The sequence below is a fragment of the Schistocerca americana genome, chromosome 8, assembly GCF_021461395.2.
Source record: "Schistocerca americana isolate TAMUIC-IGC-003095 chromosome 8, iqSchAmer2.1, whole genome shotgun sequence".
Lineage (NCBI taxonomy): Eukaryota > Metazoa > Arthropoda > Insecta > Orthoptera > Acrididae > Schistocerca > Schistocerca americana.
The window spans coordinates 514,145,011-514,160,471 of NC_060126.1; positions in this window are offsets into that span (position 1 = coordinate 514,145,011).

The window sequence follows — 15,461 nt, forward strand, 5'->3', positions numbered from 1 at the left end:
TTGTGCGGCCGTCTTCAAATGCTCTCACCCACTTTCTTACCATTCCAACACTCATAATGTTTTGTCCGTAAACTACACACATCTCACGAGGAATATCGATCGCTTTTAGGCCTTTATCACTAAGAAGTCTTACAACAGCGTGTACTTCACAGTCGGCGGGACTTGCGATTATCGGAGGCATCTTAAACACTCAGCACACAACGTAAACAAGGAATAATGGCGTCAGTGCGTAGATTAAGGTACAGGCTTCCATGTAAAAATAAAATTGAGATATCTTAACACGTCTTTTTTTAATTTCAAAACGGTGCTTACTTAAAAAACACGCCTCGTAGTAAGCGCGAAACCGTGACAGAGTAGATGGACCAATTGCAGCGGCAGACGCATCATGGCGTGGTCTACCATTAAAGTTCCGAGAGTGTACGTTCTTATAGTAGACGACCAGTATTATGCTCTCTTCTACGTACATCTCGTGAAAAGAACATTGATACAAAATCAGAGAGATTGCAGTCCACACGGAAACTTACTGGCAAGCGTTCTTCCCGGCAACAGTTCGCGAGTGGAACAGGAAACGGTGGCAAGTGACTGTGTACCACAAAGTAGTCTCCGCCACGCACCGCAAAGTGGCTGCGGCGTACAGATGTAGATTTAGATACAGAGAGGGGGGGAGGAAGATGAGGGAAAATTTGGCATCCCCAGCGCAGAGCGGGCCGGCGCGTTTTCGTGTCGTGGAGCGCAGACGCACCTTGTCGCACCAGAACTTTCCTGAGACGTTTCTTCCGAACAGCTTCCCTTGAAGACGTCAGGAGATTTCACTGTTATGTTCCTGTCACGGTTTGCCCTTTACGACTAGAATCTGTTGGCAGCACACAACGTCGGTCCCAACAACTACACAGCATTACGTCTGTCTCGGGATCGTGGTGACGTGATCAAGGCACCTGAAGAAGTGCTCTGGACACGGCTGCGACACTCCCGGTGATCCCTCCGACCGGCGGGTTTTCTGAACGGCTGCGACCAGCCACCGGATTCAGTGGTCGGCGACCTTCCTCACGTTCAGCATGTCGTGTGAGATGCTGGCTGTTGAAAACTGTGATGTAGGGGGCGGGAGGCTCGTCTTCCACAGGCAACCCAAACGTCCTGGGTACCGTGTTCATTTACAGCCGTGGCTTAACATTTGAATTTGAGTTTCATCACAAATGCTGTCGGAAGGCTTCCAGGATTAGGAGTCACCCACAATGTGCCACCCGCCTTGTCAAATGGAGCGGACACAGGTCCAGGAGACTGCTTTACCCCTGGCATGGGGGACTCCGCCTAAAAGGCGAGCGAATCAGTAGCGATCAACGGCACGAGTGTTACGGAGTAAAGGGAGGCGCCGGCCGGCACGACAGTCGGGAACGACAGCGCAGAGCGGGCTCTGAGAAGGCGTCAGCCAATCGCGCACTGACCGACCACTCTCCAGGACGACAACGTGACAGCAGCAGCCCCTATGTGAAGAGGGCATAAGCCGTGTCCGACTGGTCGCGGCCCAGTTGAGTAGTAGCTTCCAGATTAGGCACTTGTATAGCGGCGACACAGGATTGTTGTACTGAAGACGGTTTGCTTATTTTGTATGTCGCCCTTTGCTTGCGACACATCTGTGTAATTGACAAAGTTAAGTATTGTAATCTTTCCCTTCTGTGATAAAACTCATCAATATGATTAGTTCGAACTGTTTGTCTAGCGAACCGAGTACGTAGGATTCCTAGACTCCACATATTTGATAACGACCAAAGGGACATAATACGAGGGTCACTCCAAAAGAAATGCACACTATTTTTGTGAAAATAAAGTTTTCATTCTGCATGTGTGAAAGTTTTACAGTGTGTAGATACATCCTTCCCGCTTGTTTTCAAACAGTGGCGCCGTCACAGCATGTCCTCAAGATGGCTGCTACACTTGCCGTTCGTCAGAAGCAACGTGCTGTCATAGAATTCCTGTGCTGTGAAAACGAGACAGTGGGAAGCATCCACAAGAGGTTGAAAAAGGTGTATGCAGATGCTGCTGTCGATCGCAGTACAGTTAGTCGGTGGGCGAGCAGGTTACGTGACGAAAGCGGGCACGGCAATATTGAGGATTGTCCTCGCAGCGGCAGGCCTCGTACTGCACACACTCCAGACAATGTGCAGAGTTAGGGAATTGGCGACTGCTGACAGACGCATCACAGTGAACGAATTGTCACGCTACTTTGGGATAGGGGAAGGAAGTGTTTGCAGAATACTGAAAGTATTAAAAATGTTTGTGCCATGTGGGTTCCCAGAATGTTGACAGTGGCTCACAAAGAAATAAGAAAAACGGTATGCAGCGAACTTTTGGAACAGTACGAGAATGGTGGAGATGAAGTTCTTGGAAGAATTGTGACAGGTGATGAAACATGGCTCCATCATTTTTCACCAGAGGCGAAGAGGCAATCAATGGAGTGGCATCATGCAAATTCACCCAAGAAAAAAAAAATTCGAAACCATACCTTCTGCTGGAAAAGTTATAGCTACGGTGTTTTACGATTCCGAAGGACTCTTGCTTGTCGACATCATGCCAAGTGGAACCACCATAAATCCTGATGCATATGTGACGACACTGAAGAAACTTCAAGCTCAACTGACTCGTGTTCGACCACATCGGCAAGAGCAGGATGTTTTGCTGTTGCACGACAATACACGGCCACATGTCAGTCAATAAACCGTGGAAGCGATCACAGAACTCGGATGGACAACACTGAAACACCCGCCTTGCAGTCCTGACCTGGTTCCATATGACTTTCATGTCGTTGGAAAACTGAAAGACTCTCTCCGTGGAACAAGGTTTGAAGATGATGACTCCCTTGTGCACGCTGCCAAACAGTGGCTCCAACAGGTTGGTCCAGAATTTTACCCTGCGGGTATACAGGCGCAGGTTCCAAGATGGCGTAAGTCAGTTGAGAGGGATGGAAATTATGTGGAGAAATGAAAATATTGTTCCTAAAGGAAGTATCTACACACTGTAAAACTTTCAAACATGTAGAATAAAAGATGGATTTTTTTAAAAAAAGTAGTGTGCATTTCTTTTGGAGTGACCCTCGCATTTGACGACTAGGCTGCATTTAACAACAAGGATGCAGAGAGCAATGAAAACCACTGTATTGAAGATACACCTGTATGCATTAGAGCATGTGCCATGTAATTGACAAACTGTTATGACGATCTTTCCATTGGCAAAACATCCTACATCAGCTCCTTATTCAGATCTCCCGGAGGGGGCTGCCAAGGAGGAGGCGGCCACGAGAAAAAGATCGAATGGCCGACGAGAGCGTAACGCTCTAACAAGTCGCAGCGAGGAATGTCAGAAGTCTAAAAGTGATATGAGAGTTAAAAAAATTAGAGAGAACAGATGCAAAGGCTAGGTCTACATATAGCCGTGAGCAGCGAAGTGGAATGGAAAGCATGTAAGAATTTCTGGTCAGACGGATATAGAACAATACAACCAGCCGCAGAGAATGGTACAACGGAAGTAGCATCCCTCACGAGTAGGGAGGCAGTCCAGAGGGTGGGGTACTGCCAACAGTCCATTGATAGGCTTATTCTCATCGGAATCAGCAGAGAAAAACTGTTAACAACTATCGTGCAGGTATATACTCCTGCGTGAAAAGCAAAAGATAAATAGATAGGGAAAGTATATGAGCATACTGAACGTGTAATTCAGTGCTTAAAGAGAGATGAAAATCTAATAACCATCAGTGACTAGAACGAGAAGGAATATAAAACTTATGGGAGAACATGGGCTCGATAATACAAATGACAGAGGAGAACCACTAATTGAGTTCTAGAGTAAATTTCAGCTAGAAATAGGGAATACATTCTTAAAACATGATAAGATGAAGAAGTGCGTGAATTGCAGAGTTGTGGTGATGCAGTAGTATGCTCTCGCATGGCTTGAAGACACAGGAAAATTCAACTGGATTATATCACTGTCACACAGAGATTCCGAAATGAGGTACTGGAGTGAAAGTTATGCCCAGGAGAAGATAAAGACTCAGACCGCAATTTAGCGATGATGAAGTGTACAGTGAAATCTAACAGAATCGTCCCGCAGAATCAGCGTGGAAAGAAGCACGATACTGAAATCCTGAGGGATGATGAGACGCGTTTTAAATTCTTTAAGGATGTGCTAGTGAACGCCACAATTGGCACTTGAGTTGAGCAGATGACCAGAGAGTTACACAGTACAGGCATCGAGGAGACCAGCGTATTTGGCCCTCTGACTGACCAGCGTTCTCTGTATCAGAGGCAGCTCTGTGCTTCAGTATGAACCAGAAGTCTCTGTGTCGCTTCGTAGTGGTGGTATTCAAAGTGGATTTTGTAGCGAAGTACTGACAGAGTTATGCAAGTTTTCGAACACTTCCATCGCAGAAATTAAATAGATCTTGCAAACTTCCCGTTGCCAAGAGAGCGTGGCGATAGAGTTAGTCTATCACTGAAGAACTGAAGTGTAGAACGTCTTTGTTTTTTGGCCTCTCTGCCTTCCCGCTTTCTGCGACTGGCGTGCTGCGATAAGTTACTTTCGTTCTCACGTTTCATGCATGTGTTATTGATTTTTTTTCCACAAGAGCATCGTCTGCCGTACATCCGTGATGAATTAGAAGGAAGGGAGATCAGAGTCTGGTGGCCCTTCGACTGTGTAACTCGCGCACTGTGAGTTACACTGCTTGAGCTGTCTGTACCAGTTTCTGACTGTAATACTTATCCGATCCTGTCTGCCTGCTTAGCTGCGTGGTAACGTGTTCGCCTCCCATGCAAGAGGGCACGGGTTCGATTCCCGGCCAGGTAGGAGATTTTCTGCGCTGGGGGCTGGCTGTTGTGTTGTCCTCATCATTATTTCATCCTCATCACCGGGACGCCAGTCGCCCAATCTGGCCTCGAATGAAATAAAACTTGCACTCGGCTGCCGAAGTTCCCCGAATAGGGGCTCCCGGCCAACAATGCCATACGCTCATTTACATTTTTTTACCTCATCCTCTTAAACCAGTAACACCTGTCTATGAGTAAGTGTTGTCTAAATAGTTCCACGTACTTTCCCACTGGAGCGCACCCCGCTAAGCACAACAGTGCAGGCGCAGCGCTCGTCCGTCTCCGCACTACAAGATGGCGCTGTTTAGAGACGGACCAAATTCTGCTTCCGCCGATCCGCGTATTAATATGTAACGCAGCCAATGAGATTGCTGCTAACGTAGAACCTTTTCTCCTCGCGGATCACACTCGCGCAGTGATACCTGAACGCGCGAGTTATTATAACCAGTGTACCGATTAGTCAGTCCGCATTTGTCTGCACCAGTTTGTACCAGTCTGCATTTGTTTGCACCAATCTATAGTCATTGTTTCAGTCTGCGCCTGATAAGATTACCATATTCCTGTACATAGCCATGAAGATAAATGTATAGACACTTTTCTCAAGTATCAGAGATATATGTGAGAATAAGATTAACGTACCAAGACCAAAGGAACTTCAGATTGTCAATTGTCAATAGCATCCAGAACCAAGTTAAGTAATGTTTATGGTTGTTATTATTTTAATAAATGTGTGTGAAAATTAATCAAGTTCTGTTTAAAGTTGGTCACCGTCAATCTGCTACTCTAAGCGTGCAAGTGGCATTTCTATCGTCTGACCTAATGGCAGAAGATAAACACGCCACAATAAGACCACGAGACATATTGCTGACACTTGTCTACTTCGATAGAGCGACAAGTCAAATAATCTGATGGTGTGTGTACCGAAGGTATTACAGTACGTACACCACAGTAAGTTATGGTAGGATCTGAAATTATTGAACACTGAAAATTAAACTTCTGTTGCCCCTGGAATCCGTTACGTAGGCGACCTGCAGCTGCAACCGTGTACTGCGCGCCGAGGTACCTGTTCGCTACTGTTACGCGCTGTCCAGTCACATGAGTGTGGCCGCCTCTCAGAGCCACCTTCTGCAGCACGTACCGCTACGTGACGTGCAGGAAGGGAGCCAGCAACGTCCAGTCGTGCCGATTCCACTGCCGCGGCCAGCTGCTCCAGGTTCCTCGGTTGAGCATCCGTAGCCCGAACAGCTCGATCGAGATGGTCCCATAGATTCTCGGTTTGGTTAAAATCCGGGGAGTCTGGTGGCCAGCGGAGAACGATGAACTCATCCTGGTCCTCTCCGAACGCGCGCTCGTACACTGCGAGCTACGTGACATGTTGCATTGTCCTGCTGATAGATGCCATCGTGCCGAGAAGAAACGACTGCATGTGCGGATCGACACGGTCTTCAGGGACAAATACATTCCTTTGTCGATCCACTGTGCCTTCCAGAATGACTAGATCATCCAGGGAAGACCACGGGAACGTTCCCCAGACCGCAACGGCCCCTCCCCCCTCCGGCCTGGATCCTTCCAGTGATTGGTGCAGGGTGTCTACTTTCAGATGCTTCACGTCGTATACGCCAGCAGCCATCTGTCGTACGGAGCACAAAACGTCTGACACCTGTCGCCACCCAGTGGAGGTCCAGTCGTGCAAATTCCAGCCTTCGTAGCCAACGAACAGCGGTCAGCACGGGTGTTTGAACCAGGCACCTGCTGCATAGGCCCATACACAGAAACGTTCGCTCAACGGTCGTGGACGAGACATCGGTGTTGGCCACTTGGTTCATCTGGGCGGTCAGTTGCTCGACAGTTGCACGTCCATACGCCCATAGATATCTACACCCTCCGTCTTTCATCCCTGTAATCTATGACCCGTGGTGCACCGCAGTTGTCTCGGCAGCGGTTTTGGATAGCGCCACGTTGTCATCCAGGATATACTTTACAAACTTAGCCGTTTCGGAAATGCTTCCACCCTCAGCCTGAAAGCCAGTGTCCACGCCCTTTTGGACGTGAGATAAATCTCTGTGTTTCCTCATGACGACAACGACAGCAGTTTTCCGCGTCCCCTCGTCACACTTTATTCACCCTCCACTGCTAGTGCTGCCAGCTGTGTTGTGCGAGTGGTTACAGCAAGTTGACGACGAACATAGGCCAGAGGGATGTTAGAAAATAAACTGCTGGATCTCAAATCTTGCTCAAGTTAAAATCTCGGTAACTAGGTTTCCCGATTACTTCACTTCAAATGGCTCTAAGCACTATGGGACTTAACAGCTGAGGTCATCAGTTTCCTAGTCTTAGAACTACTTAAACCTACTGAAAGTTTACCGTCTTACCTCCTTGCCTAGGGACGCCAGATGAAAGTTGATCTCGTCAAGCCCTGAATGAAAATTGCGCAACGGATAACTGGGGAGGGGAGCTTGAGAGCGCTACCTAGAGAGCGTGTCCTTTCTGTACTGTACTAGGCAAGGGGCTGGAGGGCTCACACGCTGATGTGTGGGTCCCTGCATTCTATAGCTTTTATTTTAAATAAATTCCTTTCAGTTGACTTCTTTGTGATTTTTAAGGTATGTTAAAGATTGATGACAGTTGATTTCCTATTTATTTTAAACATTGTCACTCGACTTTAAAGCGATAGCAGCAATTGTTTCAGTTTACAGATATTACAATTTTACAACTTACAGCTCGGGTATATTATATACTAATCTGCACGCACATTTCTACGGGTAAGACGGAATTGCGTTGGCCAAATGTATACCACCAAAGTCTCCCAATATTTTACATAGGACATTCACTGTGTGAGGAGGATAACGGGCAAACTGGGGACCAGATACATTAACACAGGGGGTCAAATTTCCGGAATTAAACGAGCACATTCATCACCTACACAATCCGAAGCTGGAAATAAAAGAATTAGTACAGATATTCAAATACCTCTCTTCCATGAGTGAACATTGAGACAGACGCACTGAGGGCACGTCTGCTGACTTACCCGTCTTCTGTAACACTCCAAGAATATGGCGGCCACCCGGAGGTCTTCCTGGGCCCCGGTGGAGGGGGTGGTCGAACCACTTGGCCGTGACCAACCTCTCCACCCCAAATCTCGTGACACTGGAAAGTCTTTGACTTTTACCTGCCTGTGCTGTCTCTCTGATCCCCTAGCCAGGAGTAAGGTTGGCACTACTATACTACAGAACTACTTCCCAACAAAGATTTGGCCACGCTTTACGGAAAGGTGAGAGGAGGATTAGGAAAGTTCATGTGCAGATTCACATCCACGTACAAGAAATGCATAATAAACGACGCATATAAATACGTATTATGAAGCCTGACACATTTCTTTCCACCCGTCCACATGGGTTCTGTTGCACCCGCGGCCGGCCGCGTCGTGTAATAAAATTGGCTGCGGAGCCGCCTCTGTTTCTATTTCCCGGTGCGAGCGAGCACCGAAACCTGCTGCTTATAGAGCGGAAACTACTGCACCGTTTCAATACCTAACCTAAGGACATCACACACATCCATGCCCCATGCACAATTCGAACCTGCGACCGTAACAGCAGCGCGGTTCCGGACTGAAGCGCCTACAACCGCTCGGCCACAGCGGCCGGCTACTTCCCTTCAATAGACTCCTCAATTTCGCTATCCCCAAAACAAATATTACTCCGGTTCTGGTCTCGTAGTTCGATTCCAGTTGCAGATGATCTAGGTCTCCGAAAGCCGTGTGCGTACAGCAAGACGCACGAGCGTGGCATGACTTACGTGGGCCGGCCTATTAGAACATCAGCGACAGACGCAGTTACAACAACCAGTCATATATGCTGTCGCCGAACTCGGTATAATCATGAAACGAAATAACAACACTGCTCGCAGCAGCTGAAGATTGTGAATTAACGCCGGCTGGAGTGGCCGTGCGGTTATAGGCGCTACAGTCTGAAACCGCGTGACCGCTACGGTCGCAGGTTCGAATCCTGCCTCGGGCATGGATGTGTGTGCTGTCCTTAGGTTAGTTAGGTTTAAGTAGTTCTGAGTTCTAGGGGACTGATGACCTCAGCAGTTAAGGCCCCATAGTGCTCAGAGCCATTTGAACCATTTTTTTTTTTTTTTTGTGAATTAACATCTCGACTGGACATCCAAACCACAGCACTAATCAGTCACCTGTAAGATAAGGGAGGGGGAGCAGATTAGTGGTTAACGCCCCGTCGACAACGAGCTCTATAGAGATGGAGCCCAGGGTTAGGGAATGACGGTAAAGGAAAGCGGCCCTGCCATTTCGAAGTAACAATTCCGGCATTTGCCTTACGCGAATTAGGGAAATCAGTGAAAACCTAAATCACGATGTCCGGAATCTGGTTTGAACCGCCGCCCTCCAGAATGTGAGTCCAATGTGCTGACGACTGCGCTACCCAGCTGTGTATGAGAGATCATATGTAAGTGTGAGTTTCGATGTGAGAATATAAAATTTAACAACTTGCAGCATCCAGCGTTTATTTGATTGACAAAGAGTAGAAAATGAGAACATTACTTTCCTTAAATATTAACATAAAGCACACCATGAGAAAGACATAGCTATGACCATTAACCGTCTGTGCCAAGTTTCGTATCCAGGGTGGCGAACGGCATTTCCCGATGGCAAACAGCCGAGTGAAATGGGTCATTACTTCAGTCGACTAGAAGATCCCTCCACAATCTGCCGTCGCTGTACCCGGATACAGTACGCCCCTCCACTTCGTTACGTCTCCCAAATCGCGCCGCTACGCGTTTCCTTAACTCTGCTCGCCGTCTAAATGGCTCTGTTTTTGGACGCCACAAGTAGCCGACTAAATTCATCTCGTCTGGTCGGGCTTGAGAGAAGAACCGTTAACGGCGCCAAGTAGTGGATTCCGCCTCATATACACCCACTGCCTGAGAATTTTGCACCTTTTTTCGGGTACTCTCAGTGACTACACCGAAAGAAAATACCTTATAAACATGAAGTACTATCCACCACAAAACAAATAACTAAATATTTATAGAGTTTTACAATGTTTCGCCAAAGTCAGACACTTTAGGTAGCAATATCAGTTCAAATGGCTCTGAGCACTATGGGACTCAACATCTTAGGTCATAAGTCCCCTAGAACTTAGAACTACTTAAACCTAACTAACGTAAGGACATCACACACACACATGCCCGAGGCAGGATTCGAACCTGCGACCGTAGCAGCCTCGCGGTTCCGGACTGCAGCGCCAGAACCGCACGGCCACCGCGGCCGGCTAGCAATATCAGTCATACAGTACGTATCACAACGTTAGCAATGCACCACAGACAAGAATGAGAGTTTCACTCAGCAGCGGAGTGTGTGCTGATATGAAACATTCATAGCAGATTAAAGGTTCCGAGTTCGAGTCTCAAAAATGTTCAAATGTGTGTGAATTCCTAAGGGACAAAACTGCTGAGGTCATCGGTCCCTAGTCTTACACACTACTTAAACTAATTTATGCTAAGAACAACACACGCACCCATGCCCAAGGGAGGACTCGAACCTCTGGCGGAAGGAGCCGCGCTCGAGTCTCGGTCCGGTACATAGTTTTAATTTGCCAGGAATTTTCACCACAAACAACGTTTAAATCTTTTTAGTTAAAGGCGCAATTGCAGTGCTCGAAGGTACGGCGAAAAGCCGTCAGCGCCGCAGTGTGAGAGAGAGAGACTGCCGCTTCCGCAGTGCCCGTTAGATGGTTATTCCGTGGGCAGATCTCAGACGTAGAAGGGCGACTGTGGAAGGTCAACAAAGTGGTGCTCTTCAAGGGACACAAAATGTTTTCAGCTACAAATTTCTTACGATCTGATCACCGATCGACATTGAACGGGGGCAAATCTGATTAACAGGGTGGATTTACCAACAACAGGTTCTTCAACTACCTCAGTTTTTCTGTTGGCTAAGCGACATTATTTTATAAGTAGATGCACTGCCCTGATAAACGCGTTTTGTTTCTTGTGGAGACGAGACATTTCGTCGCGTACTTGTGAAGTAGTTTGGGCAGTAGACTACTGTTCGCCAGTTTTTATCTTATCCCATGTAAGCCACTCAATTAGGAGAATTGGCTTTGCAGTCCTCAAAACATTGACCACAATCCTAGGGGCCGTGCCACCGCCCACCACACACCACTCGGTTACATGTTCGTTTCCCAATAAAATTTTTGGACCCGTGTTTCGCCCAACCACAGTAAAAAATCGTAGCTGAGTATGAGTCATATTCACTTGAAAATGGTCCAAATGCTTGAGTCATATTCTCTTGAAAATGGTCCAAATGCTGGCAGATATTGGTGCTCACATCGGAGGGAATTTTAGTGTTGGGCGTGAGAGTCGCTGAGGGGCCTCGACTGCTGCGGTGTCTTCGCCACCTCGCTGCACGTGGTTTCCACGTGGCTTTCACGTGACTCACCTGCGAGAGACGTGCGGGCGGATTTTAGCACCGCTACACATTTCTTCACCGTTGGGAGTGAAGAAAGAGACTTCTTACGAACTGGTACCAAATTTTACTTTATATTGACTAGAAACAGCCGAAATCAAAAAACTTTAAGGTGGCTCGGATTTTTACAGTTGAAATGAATCTAAACGAAGTACACAGGGACAAACATTATAAGAAAACAATGTAACAGAAATAAGTTGCGAGATGGGATTATCAGTTGGTTTGTCGGTGTACAAACGGCTCGTACTGCAGCGCTTTGGTCATATAGTGCCCTGACAGATAAGATGAACAGCAAAGTCGTTTTTAAAGTAAAAAGGTGGAAGAACGAAAACTGTCACGCTAACAACGCATGTGCTTCTTATGTGAAAGAGGTAGTGGACTAAAACACCCATCATGTATTAATACGGGAGACTTTCCACTCTGTCCGTGCGCTGTTAATGCTGCTGTGAAATGCAGAGAAATTAGAAATAATAGGTACCAGTGCTACTATCTGGGCGACATCTGCTGTTATGGAGAAACTAGCAGTGTACACTCAAACGTACCACAACAAATGAAAACACAACATTTTCACAAATGATACTCCACCGAAGACAATAGAATATACACTGAAGTGCCAAATTAACTGGTTGTTGTTGTTGTTGTTGTTGTGGTCTTCAGTCCTGAGACTGGTTTGATGCAGCTCTCCATGCTACTCTATCCTGTGCAAGCTTCTTCATCTCCCAGTACCTACTGCAACCTACATCCTTCTGAATCTGCTTAGTGTATTCATCTCTTGGTCTCCCTCTACGATTTTTACCCTCCACACTGCCCTCCAATACTACATTGGTGATCCCTTGATGCCTCAGAACATGTCCTACCAACCGATCCCTGCTTCTAGTCAAGTTGCGCCACAAAATTCTCTTCTCCCCAATCCTATTCAATAGCTCCTTATTAGTTATATGATCTACCCATCCGATCTTCAGCATTCTTCTGTAGCACCACATTTCGAAAGCTTCTATTCTATTCTATTCTACTCTTGTCTAAACTATTTGTCGTCCACGTTTCACTTCCATACATGGCTACACTCCATACAAATACTTTCAGAAACGACTTCCTGACACATCTATACTCGATGTTAACAAATTTCTCTCCTTCAGAAACGCTTTCCTTGCCATTGCCAGTCTACATTTTATATCCTCTCTACTTCGACCATCATCAGTCATTTTGCTCCCCAAATAGCAAAACTCCTTTACTCCTTTAAGTGTCTCATTTCCTAATCTAATTCCCTCAGCATCACCTGACTTAATCAGACTGCATTCCATTATCCTCGTTTGCTTTTGTTGATGTTCATCTTATATCCTCCTTTCAAGACACTGTCCATTCCGTTCAACTGCTCTTCCAGGCCTTTCTGTCTCTGACAGAATTACAATGTCATCGGCGAACCTCAAAGTTTTTATTTCTTCTCCATGGATTTTAATTCCTACTCCGAATTTTTCATTTGTTTTCCTTCACTGCTTGCTCAATATACAGATGAATAACATCGGGGAGAGACTACAACCCTGTCTCACTCCCTTCCTAACCACTGTTTCCCTTTCATGTCCCTCGACTCTTATAACTGCCATCTGGTTTCTGTACAAATTGTAAATAGCCTTTCGCTCCCTGTATTTTACCCCTGCCACCTTCAGAATTTGAAAGAGCGTATTCCAGTCAACATTGTCAAAAGCTTTCTCTAAGTCTACAAATGCTAGAAACGTAGGTTTGCCTTTCCTTAATCTAGCTTCTAAGGTAAGTCGTAAGGTCAGTATTGCCTCACGTGTTCCAGTATTCCTACGGAATCCAAACTGATCTCCCCCGAGGTCGGCTTCTACCAGTTTTTCCATTCGTCTGTAAAGAATTCGCGTTAGTATTTTGCAGCTGTGGCTCATTAAACTGATTGTTTGGTAATTTTCCCATCTGCCAATATCTGCTTTCTTTGGGATTGGAATTATTATATTCTTCTTGAAGTCAGGGTATTTCGCTTGTCTCATACATCTTGCTCACCAGATCGTAGAGTTTTGTCAGGACTGGCTCTCCAAAGGCCGTCAGTAGTTCTAATGGAATGTTGTCTATTCCCGGGGCCTTGTTTCGACTCAGGTCTTTCACTGCTCTGTCAAACTCTTCACGCAGTATCGTATCTCCCATTTCATCTTCATCTACATCCTCTTCCATTTCCATGACATTGTCCTCAAGTACATCGCCCTTGTATAGACCCTCTATATACTCCTTCCACCTTTCTGCTTTCCGTTCATTGCTTATAACTGGGTTTCCATCTGAGCTCTTTATACTCATACAAGTGGTTCTCTTTTCTCCAAAGGTCTCTTTAATTTTCCTGTAGGCAATATCTATCTTACCCCGAGTGAGATAATCCTCTATATCTTTACATTTGTCCTCTAGCCATCCCTGCTTAGCTGTTTTGCACTTCCTGTCGATCTCATTTTTGAGACGTTTGTACTCCTTTTTGCCTGCTTCATTTACTCCTGCATTACCCCTATTTGATTTTGTATTTATAAGCCTGTAATCGGCTGACCAAAAGTCTTGTTCCTCCTGCCAGCGAACTTCACTAATTCCTACTATATCTAACTTTAACCTATTCATTTCCATTTTTAAATTTTCTAACCTACCTTTCTGGATTAAGGGATCTGACATTCCACGCTCCGATCCGTAGAACACCAGTTTTCTTTCTCCTGATAACGACGTCCTCCTGAGTAGTCCCCGCCCGGAGATCTAAATGGGGGACTATTTTACCTCCGGAATATTTTACGCAAGAGGACGCCATCATCATTTAACCACACAGTAAAGCTGCAAGCCCTCGGTGAAAATTACGGCTGTAGTTTCCCCTTGCTTTCAGCCGTTCGCAGTACCAGCACAGCAAGGCCATTTTGGTTAGTGTTACAAGGCCAGATCAGTCAATCATCCAGACTGTTGCCCCTGCAACTATTGAAAAGGCTGCTGCCCCTCTTCAGGAACCACACGTTTGTCTGGCGTCTCAACAGATACCCCTCCGTTGTGGTTGCACCTACGGTACGGCTATCTGTATCGCTGAGTCACGCAAACCTTCCCACCAACGGCAAGGGCCATGGTTCTTGGGGGGGGGGGGGGGGGGGGGGGGAGGGGGGAAATTAACTGGTATAGGCATGCATATTCTAATACAGAGATATCTAATCTGGGAGAATACGGCGCTGCGGTCGGCAGCTCCTATATAAGATAACAAATGTCTCGCGCAGTTGTTATGTCGGTTACTGCTGCTACAGTGGCAGGTTATCAAGATTTAAGTGAGTATGAACGTGTTGTTGTAGTCGGCGCACGAGCGATGCGACACAGCTTCAAATGGTTCAATTCACTCTAAGCACTATGGGACTTAACATCTGAGGTCATCAGTACCGTAGAACTTAGAACTACTTAAACCTAACTAACCTAAGGACATCACACACACATCCATCCCCGAGGCAGGATTCGAACATGCGACCGTAGAGGTCGCGCGCTTCCAGACGGAAGCGCCTAGAACCGCTCGGCCACAACGGCCGGCGAAACAGGATCTCCGAGGTAGCGATGGACTGGGGATTTTCCCGCACGATCATTTCATGAGTGCGGGCCGCGGTGGTCTCGCGGTTCTAGGCGCGCAGTCTGGAACCGCGCGACTGCTACGGTCGCAGGTTCGAATCCTGCCTCGAGCATGGATGTGTGTGATGTCCTTAGGTTAGTTAGGTTTAAGTAGTTCTAAGTTCTAGGGGATTGATGACGACAGCTGTTAAGTCCCATAGTGCTCAGAGCCATTTGAACCATTTTTGAATTTCACGAGTGTACCGTGTATATCAGGTATCCGGTAAAACATCACATCTCCGAAATCGCTGCGGCCGGGAAGAACGGGACCAACGACGACTGAAGAGAATCGTTCGACGTGACAGAAGTGCAAGCCTTCCGCAAATTACTGTAGATTTCTATGCTGCGCCGTTAACAAATGTGAGCGTGCGAATCATTCAACGAAGCATCATCGACATGGGCTTTCGGAGCCGGAGGCCCAGTCGTGTACACTTGGTGACTACACGACACAAAGCTATACGCCTCGCCTGTGCCAGTCAACACCGGCATTGGACTCTCGATGA